This window comes from Pituophis catenifer, unplaced genomic scaffold (assembly GCF_029215685.1).
Source record: "Pituophis catenifer annectens isolate HBS135680 unplaced genomic scaffold, rPitCat1.0.hap2 SCAF_5, whole genome shotgun sequence".
In the NCBI taxonomy this organism is placed as follows: Eukaryota; Metazoa; Chordata; class Lepidosauria; order Squamata; family Colubridae; genus Pituophis; species Pituophis catenifer.
This window is the reverse complement of record NW_027256885.1, coordinates 38,125,379-38,141,600: the sequence shown is the minus strand read 5'-3', so window position 1 is coordinate 38,141,600 and position 16,222 is coordinate 38,125,379. Positions and strand designations below refer to the sequence as shown.

At 42.7% G+C, this 16,222-nt stretch overlaps 1 protein-coding gene and 1 pseudogene across 1 annotated transcript in view; one reads left to right on the top strand and one right to left on the bottom strand.

Annotated features, from left to right (window-relative positions):
- Positions 1 to 16,222, top strand: part of LASP1 (LIM and SH3 protein 1) — a 375,357-nt gene that overhangs the window by 296,902 nt on the left and 62,233 nt on the right. The gene's annotated exons all lie outside the window — the stretch shown is intronic.
- LOC139317477 (E3 SUMO-protein ligase KIAA1586-like) lies at positions 858 to 15,885 on the bottom strand (annotated as a pseudogene).

Genomic DNA, 16,222 nt, shown 5'->3' with positions numbered 1-16,222 from the left:
GGGGAGGATTGTGGCCATCCGACTGACGGTGGGCACAACAGTTGGGGACTACATAACAGGGTGGATTAAGGACCAAAGTCCATGAGAGTCTGTTCCTAGGGTGAGAACCTGGGAGCAGCTAGTGTCTGTGTGGAGTGGTTTGTAGCCCCCACCCAGAGTGAGAGCCGGATGGAGGGTTTTGATTGAGTGGGCCTTTCTTCCTGACTAGCCAGCGAGAGTGACTGATCTGGGAGGGAGGATAGTGTGCTTCTGAAGGGGGTTGGAGACGGGGGAGCCCCTGGCACTGAGAGCTTGAGCTATAGTGCCATGGGGGCTTCCTTATTGATCACCCCAGGATGTGCGAGACGATGAATGGGACTGGCTAGAGGGGGACGGCACAGCCTTTTGCTGTTCGAGGAAGGGGGTCGGGGGGGTCGGGAGACTGATTGCCTTGGGGGATGTAGGGCAGGACAGTACATCATACTGGTGACAGGTATGGGATGCTATGGGAGCCAGAGGGCAGGCCATTACAGAGGAAGATGCCCCCGATGCATATGATCGGTGGCATGTTCTGCCCCTGTCAGATCCCTATCGTGATGCTGCCATTCTTCTGGGAAAGCAGTGATCCATGGATCAGTGGTGGGATTCAACTTTTTTTACTACCGGTTTTGTGGGCGTGGCTTGGCAGTCATGTGACTGGGTGGGCGTGGCCAAGTAGACGTCACTGACTTCTTTGCCCTAATGAATGACCTACAAAAAGAAGATATACAAAAAGGTAGTTTATTATTTCATGCACTTACTACTTAAATAAGAATAAAATAAGTACACAAAACAATAAAAGAGGTACACAAGTGCTTACAAAAAAGTGTTATTTGTGTTTAACTTTTAAGATGTTTCCACATTGTTCTTTCATTGGCGCCCTCCTCGCTTGCACTTTTCTTAATCTTGACTCTCGGATCATCGGCTATGTGATGGTGTGCAGTAGGAATAGGGTCCCATTCTTTTAGAGGTAGTTAGGCTAATCACACTAATGGTCATCAGGTTGGTTATGTTGGAAACGGGCGACTTCTGTGTTCTGAACATATGAGGTTCAGTGGTGGGATTCTACCGGTTCGCACCAGTTCGGTAGAACCGGTTAAGTAGTTAAGCAATTTGGAGAACCGGTTGTTAGAAAAAAATCTCCTTTTGTTTTTTTCCACTTTACAGGGTTAATCCTGTAAGGAATTTTTGTTTCCTAGCCTAATCTTTATTGCCCTGTTTACAGAAACTGCCTCTCCGTTAACGCTTATTACATTCTTGGCAGTACGCCTAGATTTACTGTTGCTTCTGGTTCCGGAGCTTCTTGGAGGTTTTTTTTTTTTTTTTTTGCGTGACTTTCTTAAAGGGGAAGGGTTGTCTTAAGCCCTGTTGGAGTTCTTCCAGCCAGGGTGCAATGATCAGCACTTTGAAGAAATAATTGAATAATGAAGCAGAAGCTTTTAATGACAGGGAACCAAGATGAGTGACATTCAGCAAGGTTTATTGGCTAGCTAGAAAGATTGACATTCAAACGTGAGTTTACATACCCTTTCTGACTTTTGGTCTAAAACTGGTTTTTGGTGAAGTTTAATTCTGTGCTTGGTGATGTTTAATCCTGTGTTTAGTGATGAGATAATTTTCCCTATTCAGCTTTGTTTGGAACAAAAAATGTTAATCTCTGTTCCTGAAAAGAAGCAGCTTCGGAAATCTGACTAGTTCCTGTGTCTATTTGTTCTGGTAATTGGTTTAACAAGCAACAGATACTCTGTTTGCTCCTTTGCTTCATTCTGGAGAGTTTAAATGACCTCTCTGCTAAAGGGTTTCACTTTATGAGCAAGAATTGGCTGCTGATAGTTATCATTGCATTTTAACTATTTTAATTCCTCAAGGTGCTCTAGCACCCTCCCTGATTTGTAACTCCAGTTAGCAGGTATTTCTAATCTAATGATTGGTATTTAGGGCAGCTTTTTGCAAGCAAAGAAGCTTTTTGTATTTTTCTACAGGTAATCCTTGACTTACAACAGTTACAATGGCATTGAAAAAAGTGACTTATGACCGTTTTTCACACTTATGACCATTGCAGCAAAGTATCATTAGGGCAAAGAAGCAATGCCACATGACCACCTGGCCACACCCACCAGTCACATGAAGCACTGCAGTTGTGAAATGAGTGACACGGTTGTTAAGAATGCTGCAACGGGCATAAATGATGAGCAGTCATAAGTGTGAGGACTGGTCAAAAGTGCAAGGACCTGCCAGAAATCACCTTTTTCAGCTGTCTGGGTAGTCCCTATGTGCATAGGGACTACTCAGAGGGCTGAAAAAGTAATTTTTGACCGGTCCTCGCACTTTTGACCGGTCCTCGCACTTACGACTGTCCTCACATTTTATGTTTTGCACCCTATTTTGTCACCGTGGTGAAGAGAAGCAGTTGTGAAATGAGTGACACGGTTGTTAAGAATGCTGCAACGGGCATAAATGTGAGGATGGTCATAACTGTGAGGACCGGTCAAAAGTGCGAGGGCCGGTCAGAAATGACTTTTTTCAGCCCTCTGAGTAGTCCCTATGCACATAGCCACGGCCACCCGGTCACATGACCAGCTAGCCATGCCCACCCAGTCACATGACCATCAAGGCACGCCCACCCAGTCACATGACCACCAAGCCATGCCCCCAAATAAGCCACGCCCACAGAACCAGTTGTTAAAAAATTTGAATCCCACCACTGATGAGGTTCATTTTTGAAAAAACCCTTTCCACTTCTGCTGAACTTATAGCAATTGTTATGACAATATCTTTAGCTTTTTTAATACTGTCAGGAATTGCATAGTTCTTGGAATCTTTTAAAACATTTTCTACGAAATCTCTATAATCGTTGATATTAATTTCATAATTAAAAATGTCACTAAATGCAAGCAATTGTTCTTCAGTTTCTGACCATAGAACTACTACTTCTTCTTTTTTTTTTTTTTTTTTTATTGCAAAAGTTTTACAATTACATTTTCACCCCTTTTTTCACCCCCCCACCTCCCTCCCCAAACTTCCCATCCTCCCTAACCCTCCCTAACCCTCCCCCCCCAGACTTCCCTATTACATACTCATAACTAATAACACTAATATATAAACCTGAACCCATCCCTCCCCCTATATAATTTTTCCTCTTTGTCTCTTTACATTAAAATATTTCTAATACATTATTTTCAAATAAAAGCTATTTGATACTTTCTAGTTTGGTATTTGTTCTGAACATATTCTATCCACCTTTTCCATTCCCATTCATAAGTCTCTTGTGAACAATCTTTTAAATACGCTGAAATCTTCGCCATCTCTGCAAAACTGGCCATCTTCAAAGTCCATTCCTCGATAGTAGGCAAAGCTTCATTCTTCCAATATTTACCTATCAACAATCTTGCTGCTGTTATCATATACAATATTAGTTTTATTTCACCCCGTGTAAAACCCTTAACTATACCCAATAAAAACAATTGTGGAGAAAATTGAATTTTTTTCTTCAAAACATTCTGCATGACCCACCAAATTTTTATCCAAAAAGCCTTAACTTTCCTACAGGTCCACCATACATGATAATACGTAGCATCCAAACATTCGCATCTCCAACATTTTGGCTGAACATTAGGGTACATACATGACAACTTTTTAGGATCCAAATGCCATCTATAAAACATTTTATAAAAATTTTCCCTCAAATTCTGCGACTGTGTGAACTTAACATTCTGAACCCAAATTTTTTCCCATGTTTCCAACATCACTGGTTCTTCAAAATTTTGTGCCCACTTAATCATACAATCTTTAACTAATTCAGTTTCTGAGTCCCTTTCTAACAAAACATTATAAAGCCTTTTAATATGCATTGGACCTTTCTCTCTTATATGTCTAACTAATTCTTCCTCATGCAGTATAATACCAGTTTTTTGGTCCTCTTTCCATCTCATTTGTAATTGATTATATTGTAACCAGGTTAAATTAATCCCTTCGTCCAACAGTGTCTGCAATGTCTTCAGCTGCCATCTGCCCGCATCTGTAAAAAGAACCTCTTTGTATAAAAACCCCCCGAGTGACATTATATTTGTATTCCACAAGGTATGACCAAGATCCAGCCATAGCGGTATTTTATAATCCCATTTGAGTCGGTGCTTCTTCCAAACTCTCATCAAAGAATCTCTGAGTATATGACTTTTAAATACTTTATCAACTTTATCATCATAAAATAAGTAAGCATGCCATCCAAATTCAAGATCAAAACTTTCTGCATTCAATATTCCAGCCTTTTTATTTCCAAACCAATCACTTGTTAAAGTTAAAGCTGCTGCATCATAATATAACTGTAGGTTTGGGAGTTTAAGGCCTCCTCTTTCCGGAACATCTTGCATAATTTTCAATTTCACTCTCGGCTTTTTCTCGTTCCAGACAAACTTATTCACACCAGACTGCCAAACTTTCAGTTGTTTATCACTTTTAAGCACCGGAATCATTTGAAACAAAAACAGAAATCTTGGCAAAATATTCATCTTAACTGCTGCTATTCTTCCAAGTAAAGACAGTTGCAGCTTTTTCCAAGTCTCCATGTCTTTCTGAACCTCTCGCCACAACACCTCATAATTATTTTGAAACAATTTCATATTTGATTCTGCAACCTGAACTCCAAGATATTTTACCTTAGGTACAATTTCAAAACCTGCCCTCCTTTCAAGCTCATGTTTACGATCTTGTGTCATATTCTTAACTATCATTTTAGTCTTTTTTGAGTTCAGTTTAAAACCTGAAACTCTACCATAGTCTTGTATAATGTCGTTCATCAGGATTGTTGATTCCATTGGTTGTGATAGGGTAACAACCAGATCATCTGCAAATGCCTTTATTCTGTAATCCTCTTGCCTTATCACTATACCTTTCAAAATTTTTGAGTCCCGTATTGTATTTAGCAAGACTTCCAATGTTAAAATAAATAAAAGTGGGGACAACGGACATCCCTGTCTTGTTCCTTTTTCAATTTTAAACTCTGTCGTCAAACTTCCATTAATAATAATCTGTGCTTTTTGCTCTTGATAAATTGCTGAAATCGCCTGTATAAATTGGTCCCCAAAGCCCATCTTTTTTAAAGTCTTTAGTAGAAAGTTCCAATCCACTCTATCAAAGGCCTTCTCCGCATCCAAAAAAACCAGCACTGCAGAAATCTGTTTATTCTTATCAAGATATTCCAATAAGTCTATTACTTGCCTTACATTGTCCTTCATGTATCTGCCCTCAATAAATCCCGCTTGGTCCTCATGAATCACTTTTTGGATTACTGGCATCAACCTGTTGGCTAATACCTTCGCATAAATTTTATAATCTGTGTTCAAAAGAGATATTGGTCTGTAGTTCTCTGGTTTTTTAGGACCAACTTGTTCCTTTGGTATCAAAGATATATAAGCAGTTGTCCAAGATGGGGGTATTTTACCCCAAACTACTACTTCTTCAATAGTCCAGTAATCTGGCTCCAAAAAATTGAGAAACCGTAATTTATTCGTGTCTTGCAATTGGCTACCTGTTTTTAAATGTTCACAATCCATTAGTCTTTTCTTCAAATTTGTTATGATGCTTTCCAAATGTCTTTCCCAAGGAAGTCCAACAAATCGATGATTTTGTACAAATTTTATATTCTTGAAGGTTTCTGAAGTAATTAATCCAACCTTTTTTTCGTATGGACCCTTTCCATGTCTAAGCATTTCAAATGCTTTAATTGATCTCAGCACAAGTTTTTCGGCCTTTATGATGTCTGTATTTCTTCCTTGCAGTGCATTTGACAGAAGAGAAATTTCATTTAGAATATCGATCATCAATGCCAAATCATTTATAAAATATATATTTTCAAGACGGGCAGCCATACCTGAGTATTTTTCATTTGCATGAAAATACTGATGTCGCGCTGGATAAGCACATCACAGCTAGGGTTGACCTTAAACTACAGGCATCCCATCTTGGTCCCAAAACTCTACCAATCTTTACGATTTCAATTTCAAGTTGTTTGTATATTTCACAAAGTGCATTTTGGCTCCTACAGGATTTATGAAAAATACTGTGTATCTTGTCAAGAAATATTTTTAAATGATTTAGTTGCTTAATGTCCTTTATGGAGTCATCTAAAACAAGTTGGAGGCGATGGTGTAAGCAGTGCCATATTATGATGTTTGGAAAGTCTTTTGCTATTCTAGTGCTCACTCCAGATTTTCTCCCAAGCATAATGCTGGCACCATCAGAGCAAAATGCTATTAAATTTTTTTGTAGATAGTCCGTAGTAAACCCAATGTTATGTAAATTTTCCATCACTGAAGAACATATTGTCTCTGCATCTTGTTTTTCCAATTCAACAAGCTCAACAAAAATTGTTGGTGGGTTATCTGAATCCTCAACTTTTACAAAAACTATCACAACTGGTTTGCATGATACTGTAGGAAGGGAACACCACCAAGACAGTGTCAAAACCTCATCAACTCATGAAGGGGAAAACCCAGACATAAGGAAATGACCTTCCCAAAATAGAACACATAGATATCAGAGTCAGATAGAATTAAAAAGGAAATCCCAGGAAACGATACACAAAGACTCTAGACAAGATCAGGAAAGAAACTATTAACAGCAGAATAAAACAAAAGGTATGGCAGGGGATTAACCAAGGAAAAGATTTAATCAATAACCCAAAGCAATATGATAAGAGTCAAACCGGGGGTAAGGGCTTACCAAATAATAACATGATCATCTTAAGGGAGGAAGCAAATAATGAATCAGGAAAAAACAAAAGAATACCAAATCAGATAACACAAATACCACCTAGTCTGAAGTAGGAAACGATCAGAATAAGAAAAACAGAGCACACACACAAAGGAAACATAGACAAAAGTAACAATAGAAAACAAAGGATTCCCTTTGATCAAAAGGGTATAAGAATGCATGCTTACCTGGTAAAGATGTCAGCTCACCCAGGAACGCTGGTCTGTGCAGTCGCTCGATCTGACTTCCTGAAAAATAAAGAAAACTTGCTTTCACGCAGCTTGCTTCTCTCGCGGTTTTGCACGGCGCCGGAACGCTCTCCCAGCCGGGAAATTCGAATCCTCGGGGTAGGGGAAGACAAGCCTTTCCCCCAATCCAACAATTGGCGACCAACGAAGGATTCCCGGCCAACCCAGCCACCGGACAGGGCCCGAAGATTCATCCCAGCCGGCACGGACCACTTTTGTCCGGGGAACAATCCACGGACCCTGCCCGGGAGGCGTCGGGTAGTAAAGGGAGTTTTGAGCCATTGCCTCAACTAGCTGCTTGAAAGCAGGTAAGTACCGCTTTAAAAAAAAAATTTTTTTTAAAAAAAGAGATCCCTAGAATACGGGGTGTATGAGAGTGCGTGGATGAGTGCATGAATGAGGGATTTCACCTGGACAGCAGCCTGATCCTACCCCTTTGAACGATCCCTAGCCGCACCTCTACTTACTGCTAGCTCCACCGAGCCGTGACCGGTAAGATAGAGAAAGCAAGGGGGGATCGCCAAAAGTAGGACTTTCTGTTGAAAAGGAACGAAAGTCGAGCGAACGTAAGGAGAAAGTGAAAAGGGGGGGGGGTAAAAGAAGAAAGTAAAGGGAGTCCCCGGTGTTCCAAGGAAAGCAGCCCAGTATATATGTGAATATTGAGTATTGGAGTGGGGAGGTGCTAGTACTACTGTAGGGGCAGTGAGGTCCTCCCGGATCCCTTTTTGATCCGAAAACCTAGACGAATTCCCTAAAGGAAGGGGCCCGTACTTCGTCAGGGAATCGAAGTCCTTCCCAGAACCTTTTTTTTTTTCTGAAAACCGTAGGAGTGGTATCCGGCTATTGACAAAGTGATCCTTACATTTCAAGGAACATGGGAAGCAGTAGCTCGAGGGTAGATGGAAATCCCCTGAGAGAATTGGTTGGGGCCTGGGACGCCAGGCAGATACCAGTGTTACCTGGCATGAGTAAAAGAAAAGCCAGGAAACTGTGTAATAAATGGGCAAGGCTTAAGGATAGCACCGGGAGACAAATTTGGCCTGACAGCGGTACTTTTGATATTAACACTTTAAAAGCACTTAGACAGAGATTGAAGCCCAGCCACATGCCATACTGGTATTGCTGGGCCGAACTCGCTAGGAAAAAGGAATCCTTAGTAGAAACCAACATACCTAAGATAGAAAATGATAAAGAGGCAAAGATAATGGCCCCCTTAATAAGCAGACCTGTACCAGGGAGACAGAGGGGCCAGCCCGACTATGTTTTAACCCACACACCCTTCTCAGCCTCTGACCTGGTAATCTGGAAAAAAGATGCCCCTACCTTCAGGGCAGACCCCCAAACGGTAATTAGAACCTTAAAAGCCATAATAGATAGCCATAATCCATCATGGGGGGACATGAACCAATTACTACACGTCTTTTTAACCAAAGACGAATTATTAAAACTTTTTGAAAAAACGGACCAGATTGCAAAACAACCAATCATAAGAGTCCCAGGTCAAACCACCCAACGCAGGGTAGCATGGCCCCTTGAGAGTCCAGACTAGGATTATAACGATGCTGCCCACTGGACCACTTATACCAGGGCGAAGCAAAACTTAATGGAAGCCCTGGAAGAAATAGGGAAAAAACCCCTTAATTGGTCAGAGTTCCAACGAGTCACCCAAAGGGACAATGAGAATCCGGATGCCTTTTGGGTCCGGCTTTCAGAGGCAGCCACAACCTATGCCCACCTTGATGTGAACTGCCAGAAGGACCAAAGAATTTTGGCCTCGGCTTTTGTGGATCAATCCGCCCGAGATATTAAAGACCATTTCCATAAAATAGTCTCTAACTGGTCCTCGTTGGAGATATCGGAGTTGCGCCGAATCGCCAACTTCATTTACAACCAGAGGGAGAAACTGAGAGAGGAAGAGAAGGAGAGGAAAGAAACGGAAAAAGAGAATGAGAGGGATAGGAGAAGGAAATTAGAAAGACACGAGGAGCTGCAGATATTCGCGGCCATGCACCATGACACAAGATCCCTGCAGAGACAATCAGATCCTGTCAGGCGTCAATGCCGGCAATGTGAAAGAACTAAGAACCCCCGCATGTGCCGACACTGTTTTAGATGTGGAGAAGTAGGGCATGTAAGTTGGAACTGTTTTAAACCACATCCCCGATATCAGGAACAGCCCAGACACTTTAGGCAAAGGAGCAACACTTTCAACACCAATGAGCGGAGGAATAACTACCACACAGAACCACCAACAGCCCCATTCCCAGACACAAACCCACACCATCGCGCCCAACGAAATGGACCAGTTAACCCCAACTGGGAACCAGAAAGAGACCCGTGCGATCTGTGACTAGGAAAAGAGGATCAGGATTTTACAGCCACCTTTCAAGGGCTCGCGATTCCCTTAAGGAACGGCCCGGAGGGAGAACCCATGATTTCTCTATTCATAGAAGGGAAAGAATATGACTGTTTGGTGGACACTGGGGCTACTGCCTCCTTAATTGTCAAACCACCACACAGAAACTCAGTAAAACCTGGAGCTCATGATAAAATAATGGGAGTGGGAGGAACAGCTATCCCAGTAGAATACACAAACGATGTAACAGTTGAAGTAGGTCCCTTTTCATTGAAACATTCTTTCACCATATGCCCCCAATCTCCAGTCTCTCTCCTTGGAAGGGACCTCCTATGTAAATTAGGAGCAACCATCAGGTGTGGGAAAGGGGGCCTTGCCTTAGACATACTGGGAAGAAAAACCTTTCTACTAGCCACTCAAAGCACACTATTACATGCAGATTTGGCAACCCTACCTTCCTCTTTATGGGGATGGGATGCGACAGAGGTAGGACTCCTTAAAGGAGCCACACCAGTTACGATCAGAGTAAAACCAGGACCACTCCCCTGCATACCACAGTATAAAATCCAGGCTGAAGCCATCCAGCCCATACGCAAGCTGATAAACGCCTATTTGGAGCAGGGAGTTTTGCGCAAATGCACCTCCCCATGCAATACCCCAATTTTTCCTGTAAAGAAATCCACAGTGGACAAAGATGGAAACCCAATATTCAGATTTGTTCACGATCTAAGGCTAATTAATTTGCATATAATTCCCCGAGCGCCGATCATACCGAACCCGGCCACGATAATCACGGAGGTGCCGGCTTCAGCTACCCATTTTACTGTTGTAGATTTATGCTCCGCTTTCTTCAGTATTCCAGTGGACCACGCTTCCCAGTACCTTTTTGCTTTTACCTGGGAAGAACAGCAGTACACATGGACCCGCCTCCCTCAGGGCTACACAGAATCCCCCACCCTATTTTCCCAGATCCTGAAGGCAGACCTCTCTTCCATCACCCTGCCAGAAGGATCAACCTTAGTCCAATACGTAGATGATCTCCTGCTAGCCTCTAACAGTGAACAGGCATGTAAAATTGACACCTTTCACTTGCTGAAATCCCTGGCTGAGAGGGGACACAAAGCCTCTCCCTCAAAACTACAATACCTAAAAAAGGAAGTAACATACTTAGGTTATATCATTGGCCCGGGGGTGAGGAAATTGGCTCCAAGCCGAGTAGAAACCATATTATCAATGAAACGCCCCCACACTAAACGACAAGTCAGAGCACTCCTGGGGGTTCTGGGATTCTGCCGCCCCTGGATCCCGTCTTTTGGGGAAATGGCAAAACCTTTAATACAATTAACAAAACAGGACATGCCAGACCCCATAACATGGACTAAATCTCTAGAGCAAAACCTCTCAAGAATTAAAAAGACCCTGGCTTCGGCTCCCACGCTAGGTCTCCCGGACTACAACAAGCCTTTCACCCTATTCATTCACGAAAAACTAGGCATCGCGTCTGGAGTCCTGACCCAGCGCTTCGGTCCGGGGCAGAGACCAGTCGCATACTATTCTGTTAGACTAGACCCGGTAGCCCAAGGGACACTCCCATGCTTAAGAGCAGTAGCGGCAACCGTTGAAATAGTAAAAAGAACCAAAGATCTCGTTCTAGGGCAACCTCTGACATTAAAAGTGCCTCATGAGGTTTTTGCCATTCTTCTAAAATCACAGACCCAAGCCTTCACACAACAACGCTTAGCACAATACGAGGCTGAACTGTTTACTTCAGACCATATAACATTCGAAAGGTGTAGCACTTTAAACCCCGCCACCCTATTACCCACTGATCAAACAGATGAGCCCCTACATAACTGCCTCCACCTGATACAGGACGCAGAAATCCCACGACCAGACTTAACTGACACCCCCTTACACAACCCAGATCTGGAACTCTTCACAGATGGGTCCTCTTTCATCCATGAGGGAGACAGGGTTGCGGGAGCAGCAGTAGTGTCTCTTTATGAGATCATTTGGGCCGAACCACTTTCTCCCTCCCTTAGCGCCCAAGCTGCAGAGCTCATAGCCTTAACGAAAGCTTGCGAAGCGGCAAAAGACCTAACAGTTAACATATTCACTGACTCAAAATACGCTTTTGGAATCTGCCACGCTACTGGAGCCCTATGGAAACAAAGGGGATTTCTCACATCAGCTGGGAAACGGATTGCACATGCCGCCCAGGTCTCCCAATTATTACATGCCATTCAGTTACCAAAAACAATCGCAGTCATCCACTGTAAAGCTCATCAAACGGATGATTCTGCAGTAACGAAAGGGAACCACTATGCAGATACAACGGCCAAATGGATTGCTACGAAACCTTTACCCTTTAATATCACAGCCCCAATAATGAGGGTCGATCCAGAAATAAAGTATAAGGAGTTCCTAGAACAGGGGGAAGCGGAAATGTGGGAGGATAAATTAGGGGCAACGTTTTCAGATGGGTTTTGGAAAGTCCCGGACGGCAGACCCATTGCCCCGCGACGCCTTGTACGATTAATCTGTCAGAGGCTACATGCAAAAGGTCACTGTGGGACCCAGGCTATAGTGGATGCTGCTAGGAGAGTATGGCATGCACCAGGTATATACACAGAGGCAACCAGAGTAACCAGCAGTTGCCAGACATGCCAAGCCAACAACAGCACATCTAGAAAGGCAATCTATGAGGGAGGCAGACCATGGGTGCAGCGACCATTTGAAGCTATACAATTGGATTATATACAACTGCCCAAGGCGAATGGATATCAATATGCTCTCGTCTGTAGGGATCAGCTGACACACTGGATTGAGGCTTTTCCCTGTCGCCATGCTACAGCCTTGGAGACAGCTAGACATCTCATTAAAGACATTGTACCCAGATTTGGAGTACCACGAATACTAGACACAGATAGGGGAAAATACTTTATTGCGCAGGTCCTTGAATATGTTTACCAAGCCCTGGGCATAACCCAGAACCTCCATTGTCCTTACTCTCCACGTTCGTGTTCCGGGACTGAACGTGCGAATCGCGAGGTAAAAACATTGCTAGCTAAACTTTGCCAGGAAACACATCTTTCTTGGCCCCAAGTCCTGCCCATCGCCCTATTTTATATAAGAACACGACCTAGACGGGATATGGGAATCTCTCCTTTTGAAATTTTGTTTGGCCGCCCACCCGACACACTACACGGTCTCGACCCACAATCCCTCAGCCTAGACAGGGGGGATATGGTCCTTTCTTCCTACCTTTCAGCTTTGCACAAAAGATTACAGGAGCTGTGGACACAGAGCGCCTTGACGCAAACGCTGCCCCTGGAGGAGAACTTACATCCGTTCGAGCCAGGTGATTGGGTGTGGATAAAGTCCTTCACGAGAACTTCACCATTACAACCCAGGTGGACAGGACCGTACCAAGTTCTACTGACTACCCAGACGGCCATCCGAATCGCGGAAAGAGACTGTTGGCTACACTGGACACACGCCAAGCCTGCAGTGGTGGACCATAGCCCAGCAGTCCCTCCAATAAAATTGACGAAAAATCCGGACACAGACGAATGGACCTTGCAAGCATTTTTTGAAAACAACGAACCCGACCACTAACACCTTTTATTGACACCTTTTCCGGACCACCGGGATATATCTACTAACCTTTTTTCTTTTTCTTTTTCTTTTCTTTTTCTTTTTATAATTGTTTAAAAAGGGGGGGGGAAATCAAACTGTACAATGGGGAAACGGAAATTGATTGTAAGCATGATATGTAATCTCTATTGTATATTATTGATTGTAAACCAGGTAACTACATTCTTAGAACCAAACCTCATCCCAGACAAAGGCAACATATGGGAGTATCTAGCGAGGGAAATATTGAATACTACAGAATTCTGTCTAACAGGAGGAAACTCAGTGAAAGATATTCTAAAAACATGCTTAATGGGGGTAGCAATGGGACCGCAGGCCTTAATTAACCACACATGGCTTAAACACTTTCCCATCACACATCCATATTCAACCATTTACGAGTGGGGAAACATCTCCACGTCGAAAAACCTAGACATGTACACTCTCCACATAGCTGCCGTCTCTGCTTCACCTTGGTGCTTTGAAGTCTATGGGTGCCACGAATCGACAAAAGGGAACTGCCTCAATTTAAATAATACAGAATTGACATGCAATAAGACAGAGCAGATTCCCTTTTCTTACAGTTATCTAAGGCTGCCTCACAGCTGGTTCATACTATGTGGACTTCAAGCCTATTCATATCTGCCAGCCAACTCAACAGGAGGGCCATGCACCTTAGGGAAGCTAACCATGTTAATGCCATCATTACAGAGACGACACAGAAGGGCTTTTCACTCTTTGGAAGCAGATTGTGACTCTCGAGTAAGCTTACTCACCAAAACAGAATATGTCTCATTAGCCGTCTCTCTAGTGGGAGTGCCAGGACTAGCTGTTCGAAATTCGAGAAACCTAAATAGCTTGGCATGTACCCTAGCCAAAAGTTTGAATTCGACCTCCCATGCATTAGACGCACTCAATAGAGAATTGAGACAAGTCAGGGAAGCCACCCTTGAAAATAGAGCAGCGATCGATTATTTATTACTAAAACATCACCACGGCTGCGAAGAATTTAGAGGGTTGCGCTGTTTTGACTTGGAGCAAAATTCAAAAATTGTAGACACAGAAGTCAAGCACCTCGAGGAACTGGCCCAGAACATCGGCCATAACCAGTCATCTCTAGACTTCTCGTGGCTCTTCTCATGGTTACCCGACCTATCCTGGTTAAAAATTGCTTTCACCAGCATTATCACTATCTGCGTATTGGGAGGCTTTCTGTGTTGTCTCTGCCATTGCATTCCCCCTTGCCTCCACTGCATAAGGGCATGTAAGCCGGACCTTTTGCAGAGGAAAACAGGGCATAATCAAACAGCCCTCATGATGGTCCAGATTGATCAGGAGTACCAGATCTACTCCGATTCAGAAGTAACCCAAGGAACAGAAGACGAAGAGACACCCATTTAACACATGCACACACACAGAAAAGAGAGAAAAAGAAGTGGGGATTGTAGGAAGGGAACACCACCAAGACAGTGTCAAAACCTCATCAACTCATGAAGGGGAAAACCCAGACATAAGGAAATGACCTTCCCAAAATAGAACACATAGATATCAGAGTCAGATAGAATTAAAAAGGAAATCCCAGGAAACGATACACAAAGACTCTAGACAAGATCAGGAAAGAAACTATTAACAGCAGAATAAAACAAAAGGTATGGCAGGGGATTAACCAAGGAAAAGATTTAATCAATAACCCAAAGCAATATGATAAGAGTCAAACCGGGGGTAAGGGCTTACCAAATAATAACATGATCATCTTAAGGGAGGAAGCAAATAATGAATCAGGAAAAAACAAAAGAATACCAAATCAGATAACACAAATACCACCTAGTCTGAAGTAGGAAACGATCAGAATAAGAAAAACAGAGCACACACACAAAGGAAACATAGACAAAAGTAACAGTAGAAAACAAAGGATTCCCTTTGATCAAAAGGGTATAAGAATGCATGCTTACCTGGTAAAGATGTCAGCTCACCCAGGAACGCTGGTCTGTGCAGTCGCTTGATCTGACTTCCTGAAAAATAAAGAAAACTTGCTTTCACGCAGCTTGCTTCTCTCGCGGTTTTGCGCGGCGCCGGAACGCTCTCCCAGCCGGGAAATTCGAATCCTCGGGGTAGGGGAAGACAAGCCTTTCCCCCAATCCAACAATACCATTGAGGCTTCGTCAATAATCAAACATATTTTCAGATTCTGTTCAATAATGCTAGTAAACATTTCAGTTTTAATTTCTTTTGCAATGAAATCAACTATTTTCACTGCAGTTGACCGTGAATGCAATCCCACTCCCAGATCTACTCCAATTTCAGTTGCAATTCTACCTCTTCTTCTATGTCTGAAAATGGTTTACATCTTTGTGCCAGACTGTAAACTGTCATAAATACTCTAAAAGTAGTAGATAAATATTTTTCAGTTATCTTATCTACTGCTTTTGTTATAGCATTCTGCTCCCCTTGTTTTAAATTCTCTCTGCAAATGGTGTGAGCTTTTGATGTAAAATGTTCTTTCATTTTTTCCCTAAGAGACAATTGTACTTCTTTAGTTGTCCCTGCTGCCTCAATCTTGAAATGTTTCCATTCTTTGGACACATGAACACCTTTCGCTATTGCAAAGTCATGTTTCGCGCAGTACTTGCAACCTAATTTTTTGTTTGAAACTTCCAGTCCCTCATACTTCTCTTGAAAGTTGCTATATTTTTGCAATGTCCAGAAGTCAGGAAGATCAGGAAGACTTTCAGTTGAGGAGATTGACTTGCTGCTTTCTCCAAGTTCAAGTGGTGGCAGTGGTGCTTGTGGTGCTTTTGGATCCAATTCTGTTGTATCTGATTGTTCCAATTTTGGTTTCTTGCTGAAGAAAGTGGTCAAACTCTGTTGCCTTTTCATCCTTCCTGTTAAACGCTACTACTGCAAAAGACATAAAACAATATTGTGCTTTGGACTCGATTGTGGCTGTAAACTGAGGACTAAAGGTAACAGAAGGGATCTCTGTTTTCACCCAACAATGTGCAGTCTTTTCAGGATGTGTTTGGGGTCCAACAAACAAGAAAGATATAGTTTTTCATCTAAGAAGTTAGTTCAAGAAGAATGAATTTCATAGGTACATTCACAGAGCAATACTGAATACTGAATTCTTTTTCTGAAATTTATTCCTCAGTTCAAAAAATAGGAATATATGAATTGGGTTCAGTATTTAGGTCAGTACAAGTCAAGTAGCTATTCA